General features: G+C 38.2%; 1 pseudogene; it reads left to right on the top strand.

The window, feature by feature from the left end:
- Nucleotides 1-8002: 8002 nt before the first annotated feature.
- Nucleotides 8003-10289, top strand: LOC133101190 (E3 ubiquitin-protein ligase RFWD3-like; annotated as a pseudogene).
- Nucleotides 10290-23590: the final 13301 nt, after the last annotated feature.

Raw genomic sequence — 23590 nt, 5'->3', positions numbered from 1 at the left:
GAAGTGAAATTAAGATCATTATCAATATCAAAATTAGTTGGGTCTATTATTAATTTTTGTTTAAAAATTTACTATATTCATGTGCCTAAAAATATCAAAGGGGAAAAGAGTTAATACTAGTTTCTGGAAAGAAACCAGAGAGAATTAATGGAGCTTTCATAATTAAATTGAATTAAATTCCATATTTGAAAAAGACTTTTAAAAACAAGTCATAATGCAGACATAAAGGAAATTCTTTGGAAGAGACATGATGTATTTCATCTAGAGGGTTTAAAAACTCAAAGCAGCAGGTCATGTTTAATCTTGGTTGGATAAAATTAAAGTAGATGTAGAGCAGGAAGTCCTAAGAAAAGGAAGATATTAGGGAGCAATTAATTTCTGTGTCCTGTAAGAAGTCAGGAACTAGAACCTTTTCCATAGGTAAATAAAGTTTTTGTTAAAAAATTATTTGATATCTATTCATACCAATCTGTCCATTACATAATAACTACATAAGAAGGAAAACAATTATTTTACATAATGGATTTAGAAAAGTCTATGTAACTATAAAGATATATTATTTTATTTCATGTTTCAAGTTAACCAGACATTGGCCTTATCTTCACAAACTTTATAGTTGGAATGATTTGACATTAGTATGGATATTTATAAGAAAACTATAAAGCTTAATAATGTCAGCAGAGATAATGTTCCAGGAAGAACACAGTTCAGTAGTCATGTCTCGTTTTATTGTGCTTAGCTTTATTGCACTTCACAGATGTGTTTTTTACAAATTGAAGTTTGTGGCATCCCTGTGTTGAGGAAGACTATCAGCTCTATCTTTCCAATATCATTTGCTCACTTTATATCTCTGTGTCACATTTGGATAATTCTCACAATATTTCAAACTTTTTCATTATTTGTATGTCTGTTATGGTGATCTGTAATTAGTGATTTGTGATGTTATTATTGTAATTGTTTTGTGACATCACAAACTGCCCTTGTACGATGGTGAATTTAATCAATAAATGTTGCATGTGTTTTGACTGCTCCACTGACCTGCCATTCCCCAATCTCTCTTCCTCTCCTTATGCCTCTTTAATCCCTGAGACACAACAATAGTATTGAAATTAGGCCAATTAATAAGTCTACAATGGCCTCTAAGTGTTCAAGTAAAAGGAAGATTCACATGTTTTTCACTTTAAATCAAAAGCTAGAAATTATTAAGCTTAGTGAGGAAAGCATGTCAAAAGCCATGATATACTGAAAGCTAGGTTTCTTGTGCCAATTAGCCAAGCTGAGAATGTAAAGAAAAAAATTCTTGAAAAAAAAAATGCAATTCCAGTGAACACCAGTGAACACACAAATAATAGGAAAGAAAAGTAGCCTTATTGCTGATATAGAGAAAGTTTTAGTGGTCTGGAAAGAAGACAGGGAGATTGGTTCAAGATGGCAGAGTAGAAGGACATGTGCTCACTCCCTCTTGTGAGAGCACCAGAATCACAACTAACTGCTGAACAATCATCAACTGGAAGACACTGAAACTCACCAAAAAAAAATACTCCATATCCAAAGACAAAGGAGAAGTTGCAATGAGATGGTAGGAGGGGTGCAATCACAATAAAAGCAAATCTTATAACCACTAGGTTGGTGACTCACAAACTAGAGAACACTTATATCACAGAAGCCCACCCACTGGAGTGAAGGTTCTGAGCCCCACGTCAGGCTTCCCAACCTGGGTGTCTGGCAAAGGGAGGAGGAATTCCTAGAGAATCAGACTTTGAAGGCTAGTGAGATGTGATTGCAGGACTTCAACAGGACTGGGGGAAACAGAGACTCCATTATTGGAGGGCACACACAAATCAGTGTGCACATCAGGATCCAGGGGAAGGAGCAGTGACCCTATAGGAGAGTGAACCAGACCTACCTGCTAGTGTTGGAGGGTCTCCTGTACAGGCAGGGGGTGGGGCTGTGGCTCACCACGGGGAGAGGACAATGGCAGCAGAAGTTCTAGGAAGTACTCCTTGGAATGAGTTCTCCCAGAGTCCACCATTAGCCCCACCAAAGAGACAGGTAGGCTCCAGTGCTGGGTCATCTCAGGCTAAACAACCAAGATGGAGCAAACCCAGCAACACCCATAAGCAGACAAGTGGATTAAAGTTTTACTGAGCTCTGCCCACCAGAGCAACACCCAGTTCTACCCACCACCAGTCCGTCCTATCAGGAAGCTTGCACAAACCTCTTAGATAGCCTCATCCACGAGAGGGCAGACAGCAGAAGCAAGAAGAACTACAATTCTGCAGTCTGTGGAATGAAAACCACATTCACAGAAAGATAGACAAAATGAAAAGGCAGAGAACTATGTATCAGATGAAGGAACAAGATAAAACCACAGAAAAACAATTAAATGAAGTGGAGATAGGCAACCTTCCAGAAAAATAATTCAGAATAATGACAGTGAAGATGATCCAGGACCTTGGAAAAAGAATGAAGCCAAAGATTGAGAAGATGTAAGGAATGTTTAACAAAGACCTAGAAGAATTAACAAACAGACAAACAGACGTGAATAGTACAATAACTGAAATGAAAAATACACTAGAAGGAATCAATAGCAGAATAACGGATAAGTGACCTGGAAGACAGAATGGTGGAATTCACAGCTGCGGAACAGAATAAATAAAAAAGAATGAAAAGAAATGAAGACAGCCTAAGAGATCTCTGGGAAAACATTGAATGCACCAACATTTGCATTATATGGGTCCCAGAAGGAGAAGAGAGAGAGAAAGGACCCAAGAAAATATTTGAAGAGATTGTAGTCGAAAATTTCCCTAACACGGGAAAGGAAATTGCCACCCAAGTCCAGGAAGTGCAGAGAGTCCCAGGCAAGATAAACCCAAGGAGAAACATGCTGAGGTACATAGTAATCAAACTGACAAAAATTAAAGACAAAGAAAAATTATTAAAAGCAACAAGGGAAAAATGACAAAAAACATACAAAGGAACTCCCATAAAGTTAACAGCTGATTTCTCAGCAGAAACTCTGCAAGCCAGAAGGGAGTGGCACAATATATTTAAACTGATGGAAGGGAAGAAGCTACAACCAAGATTACTCTGCTCGGCAAGGATCTCATTCAAATTTGATGGAGAAATCAAAAGATTTACAGACAAGCAAAAGATAAGAGAATTCAGCATCACCAAACCAGCTCTACAACAAATGCTAAAGGAACTTCTCTAAGTGGGAAGCACAAGAGAAAAAAAGGACCTACAAAAACAATTAAGAAAATGGTAATAGGAACATACATATCAATAATTACCTTAAATGTGAATGGATTTACTGCTCCAACCAAAAGACACAGGCTCACTGAATGGATACAAAAACAAGACCCATATATATGCTGTCTACAAGAGACCCACTTCAGACCTAGAGATACATACAGATTGAAAGTGAGGGGATGGAAAAAGATATTCCCTGCAAATGGAAATCAAAAGAAAGTTGGAGTAGCCATCCTCATATCAGATAAAATAGATTTTAAAATAAAGACTGTTACAAGACACAAGGAAGGACACTACATAATGTCAAGGGATGAATCCAAGAAGAAGACATAACAATTATAAATATATATGCACCCAACATAGGAGCACCACAATACATAAGATAAATGTTAACAGTTATAAAAGAGGAAATCGGCAGTAACACAATAATATTGGGGGACTTTAGCACCTCACTTACACCGATGGACAGATCATCTAGATAGAAAATTAATAAGGAAACACAAGCTTTAAATTGCACAACAGACTAGATAGATTTAATTGATATGTATAGGACATTCAATCCAAAAAGAGGAGATTACACTTTCTTCTCAAGTGCTCACAGAACATTCTCCAGGATAGATCACATCTTGGGTCACAAATCAAGCCTCAGGAAATTTAAGAAAATAGAAATCATATCAAGCATCTTTTCTGACCACAACACTATGAGATTAGAAATCAAATACATGGAAACAAATGTAAAACACACAAACACATGGAAGTTAAACAATACTTTACTAAATAAGCAAGAGATCACTGAAGAAATCAAAGAGGAAGTCAAAAAATACCTAGAAACAAATGACAGTGAAAACACGATGACCCAAAACCTATGGGATGCAGCAAAAGCAGTTCTAAGAGGGAAGTTTATAGCAATACAATTCTACCTCAAGAAACAAGAAAAATCTCGAGTAAACAATCTAATCTTACACCTAAAGGATCTAGAGAAAGAAGAAAAACAAAAACAACAACAACAAAATAACCTAAGTTAGTAGAAGGAAAGAAATTGTAAAGATCAGAGCAGAAATAAATGAAATAGAAACAAGAAAACAAGAGCAAAGACCAATAAAAGTAAATGGCGGTTTTTTGAGAAGATAAACAAAATTGATAAACCTTTAGCCAGACTCATCAAGAAACAGAGGGAAAGGACTCAAATCAATAAAATTAGAAATGAAAAAGGAGAAGTTACAATGGACACCACAGAATTACAAAGCATCATAAGAGACTACTACAAGCAAACCTATGCCAATAAACTGGACAACCTGGAAGAAATGGACAAATTCTTAGAAAGGTATAAGCTTCCAAGATTGAATCAGGAAAAAATAGAAAATATGAACAGACCAATCACAAGTAATGAAATTGAAACTGGGATTAAAAATCTTCCAACAAACAAAAGTCCAGGACCAGATGGCTTCACAGGTGAATTCTATCAAACATTTAGAGAAGAGCTAACACCCATCCTTCTCAAACTCTTCCAAAAAATTGCAGAGGAAGGAACACTCCCAGGCTCATTCCATGAGGCCACCATCACCCTGATACCAAAACCAGACAGAGATAATACATAAAAAGAAAATTACAGATCAATATCACTGATGAATATAGATACAAAAATCCTCAACAAAATACTAGCAAAGAGAATCCAACAACACATTAAAAGGATCACATACCATGATCAAGTGGAATTTATCCCAGGGATACCAGAATTCTTCAATATATGCAAATCAATCAATGTGATACACCATATTAACAAACTGAAGAATAAAAACCATATGATCATCTCAATACATGCAGAAAAAACCTTTGAGAAAATTCTACCCCCATTTATGGTAAAAACTCTCCAGAAAGTTGGCATAGAGGGAAACTACTTCAAAATAATAAAGGCTATATACGACAAACCCACAGCAAACATCATTCTCAATGGTGAAAAACTGAAAGCATTTCCTCTAAGATCAGGAATAAGACAAGGATGTCCACTCTTGCCTCTATTATTCAACACAGTTTTGGAAGTCCTAGCCACAGCAATCAGAGAAGAAAAAGAAATAAAAAGAATCCAAAAAGGAAAAGAAGAAGTAAAACTGTCACTGTTTGCAAATGATATGATAATATACATAGAGAATCCTAAAGATGCCACCAGAAAACTACTAGAGCTAATCAATGAATTTGGTAAAGTTGCAGAATACAAAATTAATGCACAGAAATCTCTTGCATTCCTATACACTAAAAATTAATGATCAGAAAGAGAAATTAAGGGCAGAATCCCATTCAACATTGCAACAAAAAGAATAAAATACATAGGAATAAACGTACCTAAGGAGGTAAAAGACCTGTCCTCAGAGACTATAAGACCCTGATGAAAGAAATCAAAGATGACACAAACAGATGGAGAGATATACCATGTTATTAGATTGGAAGAATCAATATTGTCAACATGACTATACTACCCACAGCAATCTACAGATTCAGTGCAATCCCTATCAAATTACCAATGGCATTTTTTTCAGAACTAGAACAAAAAAATCTTAAAATTTGTATGGAGACACAAAAGACCCCAAATAGCCAAAGCAATCTTGAGTTAAAAAAACAGAGCTGGAGGAATCCTACAAAGCTACAGCAATCAAGACAATATGGTACTGGCACAAAAACAGAAATATAGATCAATGCAACAAGATAGAAAGCCCAGAGATAAACCCACGCACCTATGGTCAACTAATCTATCACAAAGGAGGCAAGGATACACAATGGAGAAAAGACAGTCTCTTCAATAAATGGTGTTGGGAAAACTGGACAGCTACATGTAAAAGAATGAAATTAGAACACTCCTTAGCACCATACACAAAAATAAGCTCCAAATGGATTAAAGACCTAAATATAAGACTGGACCTTATAAAACTCTTAGAGGAAAACATAGGAAGAACACTCTTTGACATAAATCACAACAAGATCATTTTGACCCACCTCCTAGAGTAATGGAAATAAAAACAAAAATAAACAAATGGGACCTAATGAAACTTTAAAGCTTTTGCCCAGCAAAGGAAGCTACAGACAAGACAAAAAGACAACCCTCAGAATGGGAGAAAATATTTGCAAATGAATCGATGACAAAGGATTAATCTCCAAAATACATAAACAACACATGCAGCTCAATATTAGTAAAACAAACAACCCAATCTATAAATGGGCAGAAGACCTAAATAGACATCTCTCCAAAGAAGACATACAGATGGCCAAGAAGCACATGAAAAGCTGCTCAACATCACTAGTTATTAGAAAAATGCAAATCAGAACTACAATGAGGTATCACCTCACACCGGTTAGAATGGACATCATCAGAAAATCTACAAACAACAAATGCTGGAGAGGGTGTGGAGAAAAGGGTACCCTCTTGCACTGTTGGTGGGAAAGTAAATTGATACAGCCACTATGGAGAACAGTATGGAGGTTCCTTAAAAAACTATAAATAGAATTACCATATGACCCAGCAATCCCACTACTGGGCACATACCCAGAGAAAACCATAATTCAAAAAGACACATACACCCCAAGGTTCATTGCAGCACTATTTACAATAGCCAAGTCATGGAAGCAACCTAAATGCCCATCAAGAGATGAAAGGTTAAAGAAGATATGGTACATATATACAATGGAATTTTACTCAGCCATAAAAAGGAATGAAATTGGGTCATCTGTAGAGATGTGGTTGGACCTAGAGACTGTCATACAGAGTGAAGTAAGTCTGTAAGGGAAAGACAAATATCGTATAATAACACATATATGTGGAATCTAGAAAAATGGTACAGATGAACCAGTTTGCAGGGCAGAAACGGAGACACAGAAGAAGAGAAAAAAACGTAAGGACACCAAGGAGGGAAAGAGGGGTTGGGGGTTGGTGGTTGTGGTGGGATGAATTGGGAGATTGGGATTGACATATATACACTGATATGTATGAAATAGATAACTAATAAAAACCTGCTGTATAAAAAATAAATAAATAAAATATATTTTAAATAAAATAATAAAATAAAGTAAAATAAAATAAAATAAAAAGAAGACAGAACCAACCACAACATTCCCTTAAGCCAAAAACTAAGTGAGAGGGAGGCCCTAAATTTTTTAAATTCTTTGAAGGCTGAGAGAAGTGAGGATGCTGCAGAAGAAAAATTTGAGGCTAGTAAAGGTTGGTTCATGAGGTTTAAGGAAAGAAATTTTGTCCATAACATAAAATACAGTGAAGCAGCAAGTGCTAATATAGAAGCTACAGCAAGTTTTCCAGATGGTCTAGTTAAGATAATTAATGAAGGTCGCTGCACTAAATAATAGATTTTCAATGTAGATAAAACAGCATTATATTAGAGGAAGATGTCATCTAGGAATTTCATAACTATAAATGAGAAGTCAATACCTGGCTTCAAAGCTTCAAAGGACAGACTGACTTTCTTGTTAGGAACTAACACAGCTGGTGGTTTGAAACTGAAGCCAGCATTTGTTTACCATTCTGAAAATCCTAGGGCCCTTTAGAATTATGCTGAATCTACTTTGCTTGAGTTCTATAAATGGAACAACAAAGCCTGGCTGACAGAACATCTGTTGACAACATGGTTTACTGAATATTTTAAGCCCACTCTTGAGACCTATTGCTTAGAAAAAAAAAGATTTCTTGAGGAGAAGGCAGCTGCTTTGGCAGCCTCGCGAGTCTGACTGCATCCTTCCAGCTTCAGTGATGGCTCATGAAGCAATGGAATATGATCTTCAGGTGCAGTTAGATCATGGTGCTGCAGAACAGCCTGCTCCACCTGAAGTGGTCAGCGGCCAAGGGGGCCACCCCTGCTCCAGCTTCCTCATACTGAGGTGGTCAGCAGCCAGAAGGGCTGTCCGTGCTTCAGCCTGCTTCACAGGTGTCCATTGATCTGACAGAGGAGCTCTCAGGAGAAGAGACTGTGGAGAACATCAATCCAGGGGTTTCAGAGGAGCGTAGGCAGGAATCTGGTGCTAACCACACTGCCCAGGTATCTTCATTGGATTCAATGAACAGCTTCATCAGTGGGCTGCAGAGACTACATGGCATGCTGGAATTCCTGAGACCACCTTCAGACCACAGGGTGGAGCCAGTGAGAGCGAGGAGGAAGAGGGGGAGGAGGAGGAGTTCTTCACAGAGGGCAAGAGCTGGAGGGTCTCACAGGACAAAGAGTGCCAGGTTGAGAGCACCGTTGGATGCTTACTTTCAAGTGAGCAGGATGCAGCCTCATTCGCCAACCACCTCTTATGATTCAGAGACTAGGAATCCTGTCTTTGAAGACTTGCAGGTATCAGGTAGTTCTGATTCTGACAGTGACAGCTTCACAGAGTATGAAGAGGGAGTTGTCCAGGCAGAGGAACCTGGAGCTGTTGTTTTAGAAAAACAACTAGGAGGTATCTCAACAGAGCAAGAAGTTACATGTACTGGTGGAGGAGAGACTGTCCCCAAACAGCAGTCTCCCCAGAAGTCTAACCCACTTCTAGCTTCTGCTTCTGTGGATGAGGAAGAAGGGGACACTTGCACAATATGTTTGGAACAGTGGACAAATGCTGGGGATCACCGGCTCTTGCATTGCACTGGGGGCACCTCTTTGGGTATAAGTGCATTTCTAAGTGTCTCAAAGGACAGGCAAGAAAATGTGCCAGTGCAGCAAGAAAGTGAAGCACAGTGACATCGTTGTCCTTTATGCCTGAACCCTGAGAGCTTTGGACACTAGTGAACAGAAGCTCATGAAAAGTTCCTTACAAAAGGAGCAGACTCTATGGAAGAAGGCTGAGTTAGAATCGGCACAGTGCTGGCTCCAGCTTCAAGTCCTCACTGATGAATGCACTAAGCTTCACAGTAGTGTTCAGGACTTGCAAAAAATTATTGTGCAGCATCAGGGTCAGATTTCACAGCAGGCCGGGGGTTCCTAAGCGCGTTTCCTAAGCAGCCTGTCCTCCAGCCAGAGCCAACACAAGTACCATTTCTAGAAGACATTCCCAGTGTCTCAAACAGGAAACTGCCGAGTCATGACATACTGTGATGCTCTGAGCTGCCTGGTGGTATCACAGCCTTCTCCTCAGGCCTCCTTCCTTCCAGGCTTTGGTGTTAAGATGTTGAGTACTGCCAACATGAAAAGCAGTCAGTATATTCCTATGCATGGCAAACAAATACGTGGACTGGCTTTCAGCAGTCAATCCAAAGGCTTACTTCTCTCTGCTTCCCTAGACAATACTATTAAACTGACCAGCCTGGGGACAAATACTGTGGTCCAGACTTATAATGCTGGACATCCTGTCTGGAGCTGCTGCTGGTGTCTTGATGAAAACAATTACATGTATGTTGGATTGGTCAATGGTTCAATTCTGGTGTATGACCTTCGAAACACAAGCTCTCATATCCCGGAGTTAGTACCTCAGAAAGTTGTATGCCTGTCATACAGACCCAGAGCTGCCTGTCATACAGACCCAGAGCTGCCTTGGCTGCATTTCCATATGGTGGGGTGTTGGCTGGAACCTTGGAGAATGCTCCCTTTTGAGAGCTGAAAATGGGCTTTACTCATTGGCCTCATGTGCTGTCCATGGAGCCTGGGGGCTGCATAGACTTTCAGACAGAGAGCAGCACCCGGCACTGTCTTGTGACCTACAGGCCTGATGAAAATCACAACATCTTATGAAGTGTGCTCATGGAGATGTCCTATAAGCTGGATGATGCTGGAGAGTCAATCTGTTCTTGCCATTCTGTACAAACATTCTGTGGGAGACCCACTTGCAAACTACTGACCAAAAGTGCCATTTTCCAAAATCCAGAGAATGATGGCAGCATCCTAGTGTGTACTGGGGATGAAGCATCAAATTCTGCCCTGCTGTGGGATGCTGGCAGTGGCTCGTTGCTGCAGGATCTGCAGGCCGATCAGCCTGTCTTGGACATCTGCCCATTTCAGGTGAACCATAACAGCTACTTGGCTACCTTAACGGAGAATATTGTCCACATCCAAAGGTGGGAGTGACCATGGTCTTGAAACTTGTCAAACATGCTGCTGGTTAATGTTAAATGCTGTTTGCTAGCACCTAGCATCCCTGAGCAAGATCTGTGCTTATTGTCTGTGGCCTAGAACTTTTGAGATTGTGGTTCCGTTGGGTTAGTGTGATTCTAAGACTCCAGGTCAGCAAAACACTACAGATTGTGTATTTTCAGTGTCCATCAAAAGAGTCAGTGACTGGTACTCCATCACATTATTAATTTCTTGGGTTAAAAACCTTCATGAATCTTTGTTGAGAATCAATATTTTTGATCAAACTTTCTGCTGAACGTCGGAGAGTATACTCCCAGCAGTCATTTAGGATATGTGTGTGCACCAAGCATTTCCAGGAGATGTGACATCCCACCAGAGTGGTCTTGTCACTTGAGCTATATGACTTGGGAATGCATATGTTCCTGAAGGGACTAACCATCTTCCTGATGCTGCCTGGATGCAGCCTGGATGCAAAAGGATCTTTAGTTGAACACAAGAGTGCACTGTAGAATCTTCCAAAGGATTTGATATATTTCTGACCTTGCGGGCTGATAAGTTTTAAGTAACTGGGTCTCATCCCCACAGAAGTGTGTGGTAGAGCACATCTGGTCTGTTTTATGGCAGAAACAGTAATATTCAGGTGTGCAGTGCTGGGATATTGGTAAACCCAGTGATGGTGGTGGCTGATGAGCTGTAGACCTTTCCCTAATGCCGAGTGTATGGAGTTCATCACATTGTGTGAGTCAAGGAAAGAGACCAGTTGTTTGAGCAGTGAGGAAGACTCACTTTTTTTTCTAGCCAGCTTAGGATCTCAGGATTGGTTTTATATAAGCCAATGCTTTGAAGGCCACTCTTTGTCCCTCTCATTAGGAAAAGATGAGCCATATGTCAAAGTTCTTACTTGAGACTCCTAGTATGAGAGATCAGGAGAAGGGGCTAACAAAGAGAGGCTTACAAAAGAGAAGCTATTCAGACTGCTGTTGAAAGCAAGAGAAGGACTTGTCTTTTCCATTTTGAAAAAGTTTCTCTCTGAATAAAGTCAACCCCTTGGAGTGAGGAGCCATTCTTGAGCATGTTTAGAATCCCCAGGTTAAATCCTTCCCCCAGGTGAAACTGATGTTTGATTCCAAGTTCTTCTGATTTGCCTCCCTTCCTAACTCTAAAAAAAAGTGTTGTTAGTAAAATAGCTATTCTCAGGAAGATAATAGTGGTTGGAGGCCTATGTGGTTTGCAGGGAGATGCCCAGCAGCTTTCATTTCAGCCCTGGATTGTCAAACTTTGGGAGCTGCACTTTTCTCCAATAGAGGGCTCAGATTATATCTGTTTGCTTTGCCAAAGGCTACTCTGCTAAATTGTTGTCCACAACAGAACATGTCTCAAGGTGTGTGCTCCTTGTTCTTGGGAGCAGGATGGCTAACAGTGTCATTTTCTTAAATAATTTTAGAAATTTTATCATTATTTTTATTTTAAAACAGTTCTGACCGGTCAACTCCTGAACTGTTTCTAGCGTTTCTCACCAGCAACGGGTTATTGCAGTAGATTTCCCCAGAGTTCCACATTCTAGTTGTGCTTTTTAAAGAGTGGCCTCCTATTTAAGGACATCTTTCAAAAAGCCAGTTTCCAGAGCCTGGGAAAGAGCCCCCTTTTCTAGAGGAAGTGTTCCTTTTGATATGTTGATGATTAAGAATGACTGCCCAGGCCTAGAGCTTCAGTGGCAGAAAAGGATTTGAATTAAAAAGCAGAACTCATCTGGTTTCAGTAGATGATAACAGAGAGGATGCAAGTGGTCAGGCCCTGGCTGCCTTTGTCTTCGGCAGGGGCAGAACCCGGAGCAGGGTTAGGATTTGACTAATGTTGAAGTACGCTCAGCTGATGCTGATTAATCCCCCCAAGCATAGGAACCAAGGGACTTGTATTAGTAGGGAAGTTGGAAGAATCTCATTTCTTACATTCCTCTAATAAATTTAGATGTTTTAGAAACAAATTCTTGGGACTGTGACTGATTTCTCCAAAGGAAAAAAACTGCCCCTGTCCTCGCTCCCCTCTGCCTGGCAGGAGAGATTACATCTGTAGACCCAGACTCTGCCTCACCATGTTCCCTCACCCCTGTCTCTAAGGTTATTTTCCCATTTGAGGATTTGGAGTTAAGCAGACTCAAAAATATTTTCTTGTTGTATATATCCTTGCTTTGAAAACCGGACAAGGGGGTCTCTGTTCATATTCTGTGTTTTAATGTTTGTGTTTTATGTTTTAATGTTAATATGAAAATAAAGCATTTACCATGTGTACCTGAAAAAAAAAAAAAGATTTCTTTCAAAATATTACTGCTCATTGATAATGCACCTGGTCACACAAGAGCCCTGATGTAGATATACCATAAGATTAATCTTGTTTTCATGCCTGCTAACACAAAATCCATCTGGAGCCCATGGATCAAGGAGTAAATTCAATTTTCAAGACATTATTTAAGACATACATCCTGCAAGACTATAACTGCCCTTAGATAATGATTCCTCTGATGAATCTGGACGAAGTAATTTGAAAATCTTCTGGAAAGGATTCATTAATCTAGATGCCATTAAGAACATTTGTGATTCATGGGAAGATGTCAAAACATCAGTATTAACAGGAGTCTGGAAGAAGTTGATTCCAGTCATCATGGATGACTTTGAGGGGTTCAAGACTTCAGTGGAGGAAGTAACTGCAGATGTGGTGGAAATAAGAGACCTAGAATTAGAATTGGAGCCTGAAGATGTGACTGAATTGCTGCAATCTCATGATAAAATTTGAACAGATGAGGAGTTACTTCTCATGGATGATAAAAGGCGATGGTTTCTTGAGATGGAATCTATTGGTGAAGATGCTGTGAAGATTGTTAAAATGACAACAAAGGATTTAGAATATTACATAATCTTAGTTGATAAAGAAGCAGCAGGGTTTGAGAGGATTGACTCTGATTTTGAAAGAAGGTGTACTGTGGGAAAAATGTTATCAAACAGCATTGCATGCTACAGAGAAATCATTCATGAAAGAAAGAGTCAATGGCAAACTGCACTGTTGTCTTATTTTAAGAAATTGCCACATCCACCCCAACTGTCAGTAACAACCACCCTGATCAGTCAGCAGCCATCAACATTGAGGAAAGACCCTCCATCAGAAAAAGATTATGACTTGCTGAAGGCTCAAATGATGGTTATCATTTTTTAAAAATAAAGTATTTTTAACTAAAGGTATGTACATTTTTTAAGACAATGCAATTGCACACGGAATGGACTACAGTATTATATAAACATGAATTTTAAATAGGAAAACAAAAATCCAAGTAACTAATTTTATTGTGATATTTGCTTCATTGCAAAGGTCTGGAACCAAACCTGCAATAATCTCAGAGGTATGCCTCTATAAATAATACGTACTAATACATTTGAGACTGCACAGAATCACACTCTTACTAACAACTTAATTCAAAGGATGTTATTGCAGAAAGGAAGAAAAAGAAATGGGCTTAGGAGCTGCACATCAGATATCATAAAAAATTGAAACGTTACTCTAGTTACTGTAGTAATCCTTCAAATCTAGCAAGCTCCCCAGAAAAACCCTATTGCTCCTTACTCTACTGTCACCAACATTATAGTGACTCAGGTGCTCCCTATGTATTTTACCTACACATCTCTATACATCATGGCTTCTTCTTAGTGACTTCTCTCTTTGTATTTTGGCTTTGTCTTACTCTTTCTGTATCTTTCATTCATGTGCCCAAAGAGGAAGAGCATCTGAGTGCTTGGTAGTTACATCCAATACAGATGCCATCTTCTCACCAATACAGATGAAAGCCCTGTTTTCTACCTTTAAATCCAATCCCCTTGACCAGGGAGTGAATTATTGTGGCACAAATATGAAAGGAAGCACCTGTGGCTTTTTTTTTTTTCCTAACAGAGTGTTGCAAATGTGGTAGGAAATCAGAAAGCTTAATCATGCTTATATATAATGAATAGTCTATGGAAATTGAGGAATTGTAATAGTCTAGAATTATAGAAATCCTAGAATAATGACCTTTAAAACTTAATATTCACATCCTAACCAGGTAGTTGCATGATACAAACTGAAGGGGGGGGTGTGAGTGTATATGGGGGTAGCATTATTCATTCACTCACCCATTATTAGACATGTACTGAATGTTGGCTACTATTCTTTATGCTGAGAATACAGTGATGAATTATGCACACTAATGTAGGATTTTTTTCAAGGCCCCCAAATGCTTGAAATCTAATAGAAGAGACAGCCCTTAACCACAAAATCAAAAAAAATTCAAATGTAATAAGTGCTATTTTCACATGCTGCCATCATCAATCATATCCGAACCATCTGCACCTGTATCTTTATACCCTGTCTTCCCTCCTGTTTCTGTGGATCAATGATCCATGCTCCTACTAGGACTAAGTCTTCAAGTTGTGCCCTGAATTCCAGTCACAGCTATAGGTCACTGCTACCACAAGTCTCCTTTTTCTCTCCCAGCTCATCACTTTCTGTCCATTTGATTATTCTCATTAGCATTAAAATATGTTATCGTCCTACACATTTACAAAGAAGTACTCGTCATTGCACATCCCATTCCAGCTACAGCCCAACATCTATGCTCTCATTTATAGCAAAATTCCTCCAAAGGATTGTTTGTATTCATTCTCTCATTCGTCTTTTCTCATTCTTTTTTGCTGTCCAGTCCAGTCATTTACTCTACCACTTCACTGAAACTGTTTGTGAGAGTCTCCAATGATTTCTAACTTGCCAAATTATAGGACTAATTCTAGTTTTCATCTTATTTGCCTTAGCAACATTTTCCATCACTAACCACTTTCCCTGTAAGCATTTTCTTTACTTTGCTTCTGACATACAAACTTCAATTTGTTCTCCCTACACTGGGTTGGCCACTTCTCTGTCTTTGTTGATTCTTCTCATCTCCCTTACAGGAAGTGATTACAGTCTCTTGTCCTTGGGTCTTTTCTCTATTTATACTCACTATTTATATGTGATGTGTACAGAGATTACAGAAAATATATTTTCTCTCTTTCAAGGACTTCACAGTTGGTTGAGTGGCATAAGAAGGAAAAGAAAATACAAAGTATCTTAGGTATTACTGACCCAACTAAATCCTTGTCTATTATAGGCTTAAATATAGATAATATTTTTGCTCTAAATCTCATGGTTTTAACCCAAAAGAAAAAAAATACACACATATATACACACATGCATCTTGGTGAGCTATCTAAACATGGAAGAAAATTTATAGCAAAGCCAAAACAAACAATACATATTAAAAGTCTTTATTATAAAATTTTGCTTGTCAAATCTCTTTCAATTGTCCAGCCAAATGGGCTTTATGTTTTTGTTGTTGTTATTGTTATTTGGTTTTACTTCTTTACAATCATGTGGGTTTTTTTTTCTTTCTCCCCATCTCTTCAGTCAATCCTTTTGTTTACTCTTTCACTTTCCTTGATTTCCTCCAAAATTAAATTTATCTCTTCTCTATTTTGAAAATAATTTAACCATTTTTGGCTCCTGCCTCAAAACTTACACACTCATACCTGTAACTGTGCACTTTTAAAAAGGATATGCTAAGCATCAGAAATCCATACTCTTAGAAGACACTATACTAGTTATATATTGCTATTTAAATATATGTTTAGTAAACCACCATATGAGTTAGACTTCCATTATGGTTTGGTAACAGAGAACCCACAACAGCAAGATCTTAAACAAGTTATAAGTGTATTTCCTTCTCTCATAAGAGAAATGTATTAGTCCCAGGATGGTATGATATGCCATGGTAACAGTAACTAAAATTTCCAAACTTTATTGCTCTGCCATCCTCAGTGCATGGCTCCCACTCTACATTACAACCTGGCTGTTCAAACTCCAGACATCTGTATCCCAATTAGCACAATGAAGAAAGCAAGAAAAGAAATAAATGACCTCTCCCACTTTTCTTTAAAAATCCTTCAAAGAAATTGCACATAACACTTCTGCTTAATTTTATTTGCCAGTATTTCTCATCTGGTCACACAATAGCTTCAAGGGAAACTAGAAAGTTATTTTGGGCAACACTGAGTCCATTTAAAACCTTAGGCTTCTATAATTAAGAAAGAAGGGGAAATGAATATGTGGAGAAAATTATCTCACTCTCTATGTCACCATCCACATAAAGTAGTTTATTAATCTTTTTCATAAAAACAAAATTTAATGATATTTTCCATTAAATTTTGGTGAGTGTAATTTTCTCCAGTATATCTAATCTATGTATGTATGCCTAGATGTCTGGATCTGTCTATCCATCTATTTACCTACCTGTCATCATATGTCTATTTATCTACCAAATTTATTTGTCTACTTAACTATACATCAATTACTTATCAAATTAACCAATCATCTATTTATCTATTTCCTTAAAAACTATACCATTGTTTCCTGCTTTCTCTGGACTTCCACTCTGAAGATTTGTTGTTGTTGTTGTTGTTGTTAAAAGGGTTGCTCAGAATGAAGGTAAGGGCTATACTATGAAACATCGGAACTGTATGAGGAATATTGTAGGTGCTTGACACATGAGATTAATTGACAAAGATTTGAATTGTGTGGTGACAGCCAGAGTCCCTCTTTTGCTAAATAGTGTGCTTGGTACTAGTCTGATAAATGCTTTTGATTAAAGCCAAAGCAGTGCATGTAAATCTTATGGGGAAACACAAGAAAATCTCATCAGTAGAGGAAAATTTCCTTGATGAGCAGTATCAATTTTAAATATTTTCTATTTTGAGCTGTAAAAAACTTGGTTGATCCCCATTATCATCTGTAAAATTCATATCTCTCTTTTTTTTAACATCTTTATTGGAGTATAATTGCTTTACAATGTTGTGTTGGTTTCTGCTGTATAACAAAGCAAATCAGCTATATAATTACATATATCCCCATATATCCCCCCTCTTGCATCTCCCTCCCACACTCCCTATCCCACCCCTCTACCTGGTCACAAACCACTGAGCTGTTCTCCCCGTGCAATGCAGCTGCTTCCCACTAGCTATATATTTTACATTTGGTAGTGTATATATATCAATGCTACTCTCTCACTTTGCTCAGCTTACCCTTCCCCTTCCCCATGTCCTCAAGTCCATTCTCTATGACTGTGTCTTTATTCCTATCCTGCTCCAAGCTTCATCAGAACTTTTTTTTTTTTTTTTGGATCCTAAATATATATGTGCTAGCATACGGTATTTGTTTTTCTCTTTCTGTCTTACTTCACTCTGTATGACAGTATCTAGGTCCATCCACTTCCCTACAAATAACTGAATTTCATTTCTTTTTATGGCTGAGTAATATTCCATTGTATATATGTGCCACATTTTCTTTACCCATTCCTCTGTTGATGGACACTCAGGTTGCTCTATTGTAAATAGAGCTGCAATGAACATTGTGGTACATGACTCTTTTTGAAATATGGTTTTTTCAGGGTATATGCCCAGTAGTGGGATTGCTGGGTCATGCGGTAGTTCTATTTTTATTTTTTTTGAAGAACCTCCACACTGTTCTCCATAGTAGCTGTATCAATTTACATTTCCACCAACAGTGCAAGAGGGTCCCCATATCTCAACACCCTCTCCAGCATTTATTGTTTGCAGAGTTTTTGATGATGGATATTCTGACCAGTGTGAGCTGATATCTCATTGTAGTTTTGATTTGCATTTCTCTAATGATTAGTGATGTTGAGCATCCTTTCATGTGTTTGTTGGCAATCTGTATATCTTCTTTGGAGAAATGTCTATTTAGATCTTCTGCCCATTTATGGATTGGGTTGTTTGACTTTTTTGATGTTGAGCTGCAGGAGCTACCTGTATATTTTGGAGATTAATCCTTTGTCAGTTGCTTCATTTGCAAATATTTTCTCCCATTCTGAGGGTTGTCTTTTCATCTTGTTTATGGTTTACTTTGTTGTGCAAACACTTCTAAGTTTCATTAGGTCCCATTTGTTCATTTTTGTTTTTATTTCCGTTACTCTAGGAGCTGAATCAAAAAGGATCTTGCTGTGATTTATGTCAAACAGTGTTCTTCCTTTGTTTTCCTCTAAGAGTTTTATACTGTCTGGCATTACATTTAGATCTTTAATCCATTTTGAGTTTATTTTTGTATATGGAGTTAGGAAGTGTTCTAACTTCATTCTTTTACATGTAGCTGTCCATTTATGCCAGCACCACTTATTGAAGAGGCAGTCTTTTCTCCACTGTATATTCTTGCCTCTTTTATCAAACATAAGGTGACCATATGTGTGTGGGCTTATCTGTGGGCATGCTATCCTGTTCCATTGATCTATAATTCTGTTTTTGTGTCAGAACCATATTGTCTTGATTACTGTAGCTTTGTAGTATAGTCTCAAGTCAGGGAGCCTGATACCTCCAGCTCCATTTTTGTTTCTCAAGATAGCTCTGTCTATTCAGTGTCTTTTGCATGTCCATACAAATTGTGAAATTTTTCTTCTACTGTGAAAAATGCCATTGGTAGTTTGATAGAGATTGCACTGAATCTGTAGATTGCAGTGGGTAGTATAGTCACTTTCACAATGTTGATTCTTCCAATTAAATCATTGTATATCTCTCCATCTGTTTCTATCATCTTTAATTTTTTTCATCAGTGTCTTATTTTTTTCTACATACATGTCTTTTGTTTCCTTACAGAGGTTTATTCCTAGGTATTTTATTCTTTTTCTTGTAACCATAAATGGGAGTGTTTCCATAATTTCCCTTCCAGATTTTACATCATTAGTGTAAAGGAATGCAAGCAATTTCTGTACATTAATTTTGTATCCTGCTACTTTACCATATTCATTGATTAGTTCTAGTAGTTTTCTGGTAGCATCTTTAGGGTTCTCTATGTATAGCATCATGTCATCTGCAAACAGTGACAGCTTTACTTCTTCTTTTCTGATTTGGATTCCTTTTATTTCTTTTTCTTCTCATTGCTGTGGTTAAAACTTCTAAAACTATGTTGAATAATAGTGGTGAGAGTGGGCATCCTTGACTTATTCCTGATTTTACAGGAAATAGTTTCAGTTTTTCACCATTGAGAATGATGTTGGCTGTGTGTTTGTCATATATGGCCTGAATTATATTGAGGTAAGTTCCATCTATGCCTACTTTCTGGAGAGTTTTTATCATAAATCGGTGTTGAATTTTGTCAAAAGCTTTTTCTGCATCTATTGAGATGATCATATGGATTTTATCCTTCAGTTTGTTAATATGGTGTATCAGAGTGATTTGTGTACATTGAAGAATCCTTGCATTCCTGGGGTAAACCCCACTCAATCATGGTGTATGACCCTTTTAATGTGCTGTTGGATTCTGTTTGCTAGTATTTAGTTGAGGATTTTTGCATCCATGTTCATCAGTGATATTGGCCTGTAGTTTTCTTTCTTTGTGACATCTTTTTCTGGTTTTGGTGTCACGGTGATGGTGGTCTTGTAGAGTGAGTTTGGGAGTGTTCCTCACTGTGCTATATTTTGGAAGAGTTTGAGAAGGATAGGTGTTAGCTCTTCTCTAAATATTTGAAAGAATTCGCCTGTGAAGTCATCTGGTCCTGTGATTTTGTTTGCTGGAAGATTTTTAATCACAGTTTCAATTTCAGGGGTTGTGATTGGTCTTTTATTTTTTATTTCTTCCTGGTTCATTCTCAGAGGGTTTTGCTTTTCTAAGAATTTGTCCATTTCTTCCAGGTTGTCCATTTTATTGGTATATAGTTGCTGGTAGTAATCTCTCATGATCCTTTGTATTTCTGCAGTGTCAGTTGTTACTTCTCCTTTTTCATTTCTAATTCTATTGATTTGAGTCTTCTCCCTTCTTTTTTTGATGAGTCTGGCTAGTGGTTTATCAATTTTGTTTCTCTTCTCAAAGAACCAGCTTTTAGTTTTATTGATCTTTGCGATTATTTCCTTCATTTCTTTTTCATTTATTTCTGATCTGATCTTTATGATTACTTTGCTTCTGCTAACTTTGGGGTTTTCTTTGTTGTTGTTGTTCTTCTTCCTCTAATTGCTTTAGTTGTAAGGTTATGTTCTTTATTTGAGATTTTTTTTCTTTCTTGAGGTAGGATTGTATTGCTATAAACTTCCCTCATAGAACTGCTTTTGCTGCATCCCATAGGTTTTGGGTCATCGTGTTTTCATTGTCATTTCTTTCTAGATATTTTTTGATTCTGTATTTGGTTTCTTCAGTGATCTCTTGTTTATTTATTAGCATATTGCTTAGCCTACATGTGTTTGTATTTTTTACAGTTCTTTTCCTGTAATTGATTTCTAGTCTCATATTGTTGTGGTCAGAAAAGATACTTGAGGTGACCTCAATTTTCTTAAATTTACCAAGGCTTGATTTGTGACCCAAAATATGATCTCTCCTGGAGAATGTTCCATGAGCACTTGAGAAGAATGTGTATTCTTTTGTTTTTGGATGGAATGTCCTATCAATTAAGTCCTTCTTGTTTAATGTATCATTTAAAGCTTGTGTTTCCTTATTTATTTTCATTCTTGATGATCTGTCCATTGGGGAAAGTGGGGTGTTAAAGTCCCCTACTATGATTGTGTTGCTGTCAATTTCCCCTTTTATGGCTGTTAGTATTTGCCTTATGTATTGAGGTGTTCCTATGTTGGGTGCATAAATATTTACAATTGTTATATGTTCTTCCTGGATTGATCCCTTGATCATCATGTAGTGTCCTTCTTTGTCTCTTGTAATAGTCTTTACTTTAAAGTCTATATTGTCTGATATGAAAATTGTTACTCCAGCTTTCTTTTGATTTCCATTTGCATGGAATAACTTTTTCCATCCCCTCACTTTCAGTTTGTATGTGTCCCTAGCTGTGAAAAGGGTCTCTTGTAGACAGCGTATATACAGGTCTTGTTTTTGTATCCATTCAGTCAGTTTATGTATTTTGGTTGGAGCATTTAATCCATTTACAGTTAAGGTAATTATCAATATGTATGTTCTTATTAACATTTTCTTAATAGTTTTGGGTTTATTATTGTAGGTTTTTTTCTTCTCTTGTGTTTCCTGCCTAGAGAAGTTCGTTTTGCATTTGTTTTAAAGCTGGTTTGGTGGTGCTGAATTCTCTCAGCTTTTGTTTGTCTTTAAGATTTTAATTTCTCTGTCAAATCTGAATGAGATCCTTGCTGGGTAGAGTAATCTTGGTTGCAGGTTTTTCTCTTTCATCACTGTAAATATGTCCTGCCAGTCCCTTCTGGCTTGCAGAGTTTCTGCTGAAAGATCAGCTATTAACCTTATGGGAATTCCCTTATGTGTTACATGTTGTTTTTCCCTTGCTGCTTTTAATATTTGTTCTTTGTATTTAATTTTTGATAGTTTGATTACTATGTGTCTTGGCGTGTTTCTCCTGGGATTTATCCTGTATGGGACTCTCTGTGCTTCCAGGACTTGATTAACTATTTCCTTTCCAGAATAGGGAAGTTTCCAACTATAATCTTTTCAAATATTTTCTCAGTCCCTTTCTTTTCTCTTCTTCTTCTGGGACCCCTATAATTCGAATGTTGGTGCGTCTATTGTTCTCCCAGAGGTCTCTGAGACTGTCCTCAATTCTTTTCATTCTTTTTTCTTTATTCTGCTCTGCACTAGTTATTTCCACTATTTTATCTTCCAGGTCACTTATCCGTTCTTCTGCCTCCATTATTCTGCTATTGATCCCTTCTAGAGAATTTTTAATTTCATTTATTGTGTTCTTCATCTCTGTTTCTTTGCTCTTTAGTTCTTCTAGGTCCTTGTTAAACGTTTGTTGTATTTTCTCCATTCCATTTCCAAGATTTTGGATCATCTTTACTCTCATTCTGAATTCTTTTTCAGGTTGACTGCCTATTTCCTCTTCATTTGTTAGGTCTGGTGGGCTTTTGCCTTGCTCCTTCATCTGCTGTGTGTTTCTCTGTCTTCTCATTTTTCTTAACTTACTGTGTTTGGGGTCTCCTTTTTGCAGGCTGCAGGTTCGTAGTTCCCGTTGTTTTTGGTGTCTGTCCCCAGTGGCTAAGGTTGGTTCAGTGGGTTGTTCAGGCTTCCTGGTGGAGCAACTACTGCCTGTGTTCTGGTGGATGAGTCTGGATCTTGTCTTTCTGGTGGGCAGGTCCACATCTGGTGGTGTGTTTTGGGGTGTCTGTGGCTTTATTATGATTTTAGGCAGCCTCTGTGCTAATGGATGGAGTTGTGTTCCTGTCTTGCTAGTTGCTTGGCATAGGGTGTCCTGCACTGTAGCTTGCTGGTCGTTGAGTGAAGCTGGATCTTGGTGTTGAGATGGAGATCTCTGGGAGATTTTCACCATTTGATATTACGTGGAGTGGGGAGGTCTCTTGTGGACCAGTGTCCTGAACTTGGCTCTCCCACCTCAGTGGCACAGCCCTGACTCCTGGCTGAAGCACCAAGAGCCTCTCCTCCACACAGCTCAGAATGAAAGGGAGGAAAGAAAGAAAGAAGAAGATAAAATAAAATAAAAAAAGTTATTAAAATAAAAAATAATTATTAAGAAAAAAATATTTTTTTAAGTAATAAAAAAAACAAAAAAATGGACAGACAGAACCCTAAGACAAATGGTAAAAGCAAAGCTATACAGACAAAATCACACAGAAGCTTACACATACACACTCACAAAAAGAGAAAAAAGGAAAAATATATATATGTCATTGTTCCCAAAGTCCACCTCTTCAATTTGGGATGATTCATTGTCTATTCAGGTATTCCACAGATGCAGGGTACATCAATTTGACTGTGGAGATTTAATCTGCTGCTTCTGAGGCTGCTGGGAGAAATTTCCCTTTCTCTTCTTTGTTCACACAGCTCCCAGGGTTCAGCTTTGGATTTGGACCCACTTCTGCGTGTAGGTCACCTGAGGGTGTCTGTTCTTCAGTCAGACAGGACGAGGTTAAAGGAGCACTCATTCGGGGGCTCTAGCTCACTCAGGCCAGGGGGAGGGAGGGGTATGGATATGGGGCGAGCCTGCAACAGCAGAGTCCAGCGGGACATTGCATCAGCCTGAGGCACACCATGCCTTCTCCCGGGGAAGTTGTCCCTGGGTCATGGGACCCTGGCAGTGGCGGGCTGCACAGGATCCCAGGATGGGAGGTGTGGATAGTGACCTGTGCTTGCACACAGGCTTCTTGGTGGCTGCAGCAGTAACCTTAGCGTTTCATGCCCGTCTCTGGGTTCCGCACTGATAGTTGTGGCTTGCGCCCATCTCTGGAGCTCCTTTAAGCAGCACTCTTAATCCCCTCT

This window comes from Eubalaena glacialis, chromosome 11 (genome assembly GCF_028564815.1).
Source record: "Eubalaena glacialis isolate mEubGla1 chromosome 11, mEubGla1.1.hap2.+ XY, whole genome shotgun sequence".
NCBI classification, from domain to species: Eukaryota; Metazoa; Chordata; class Mammalia; order Artiodactyla; family Balaenidae; genus Eubalaena; species Eubalaena glacialis.
Note: the sequence above shows the minus strand (reverse complement) of the source record. Positions and strands in the feature narration are given on the sequence as shown.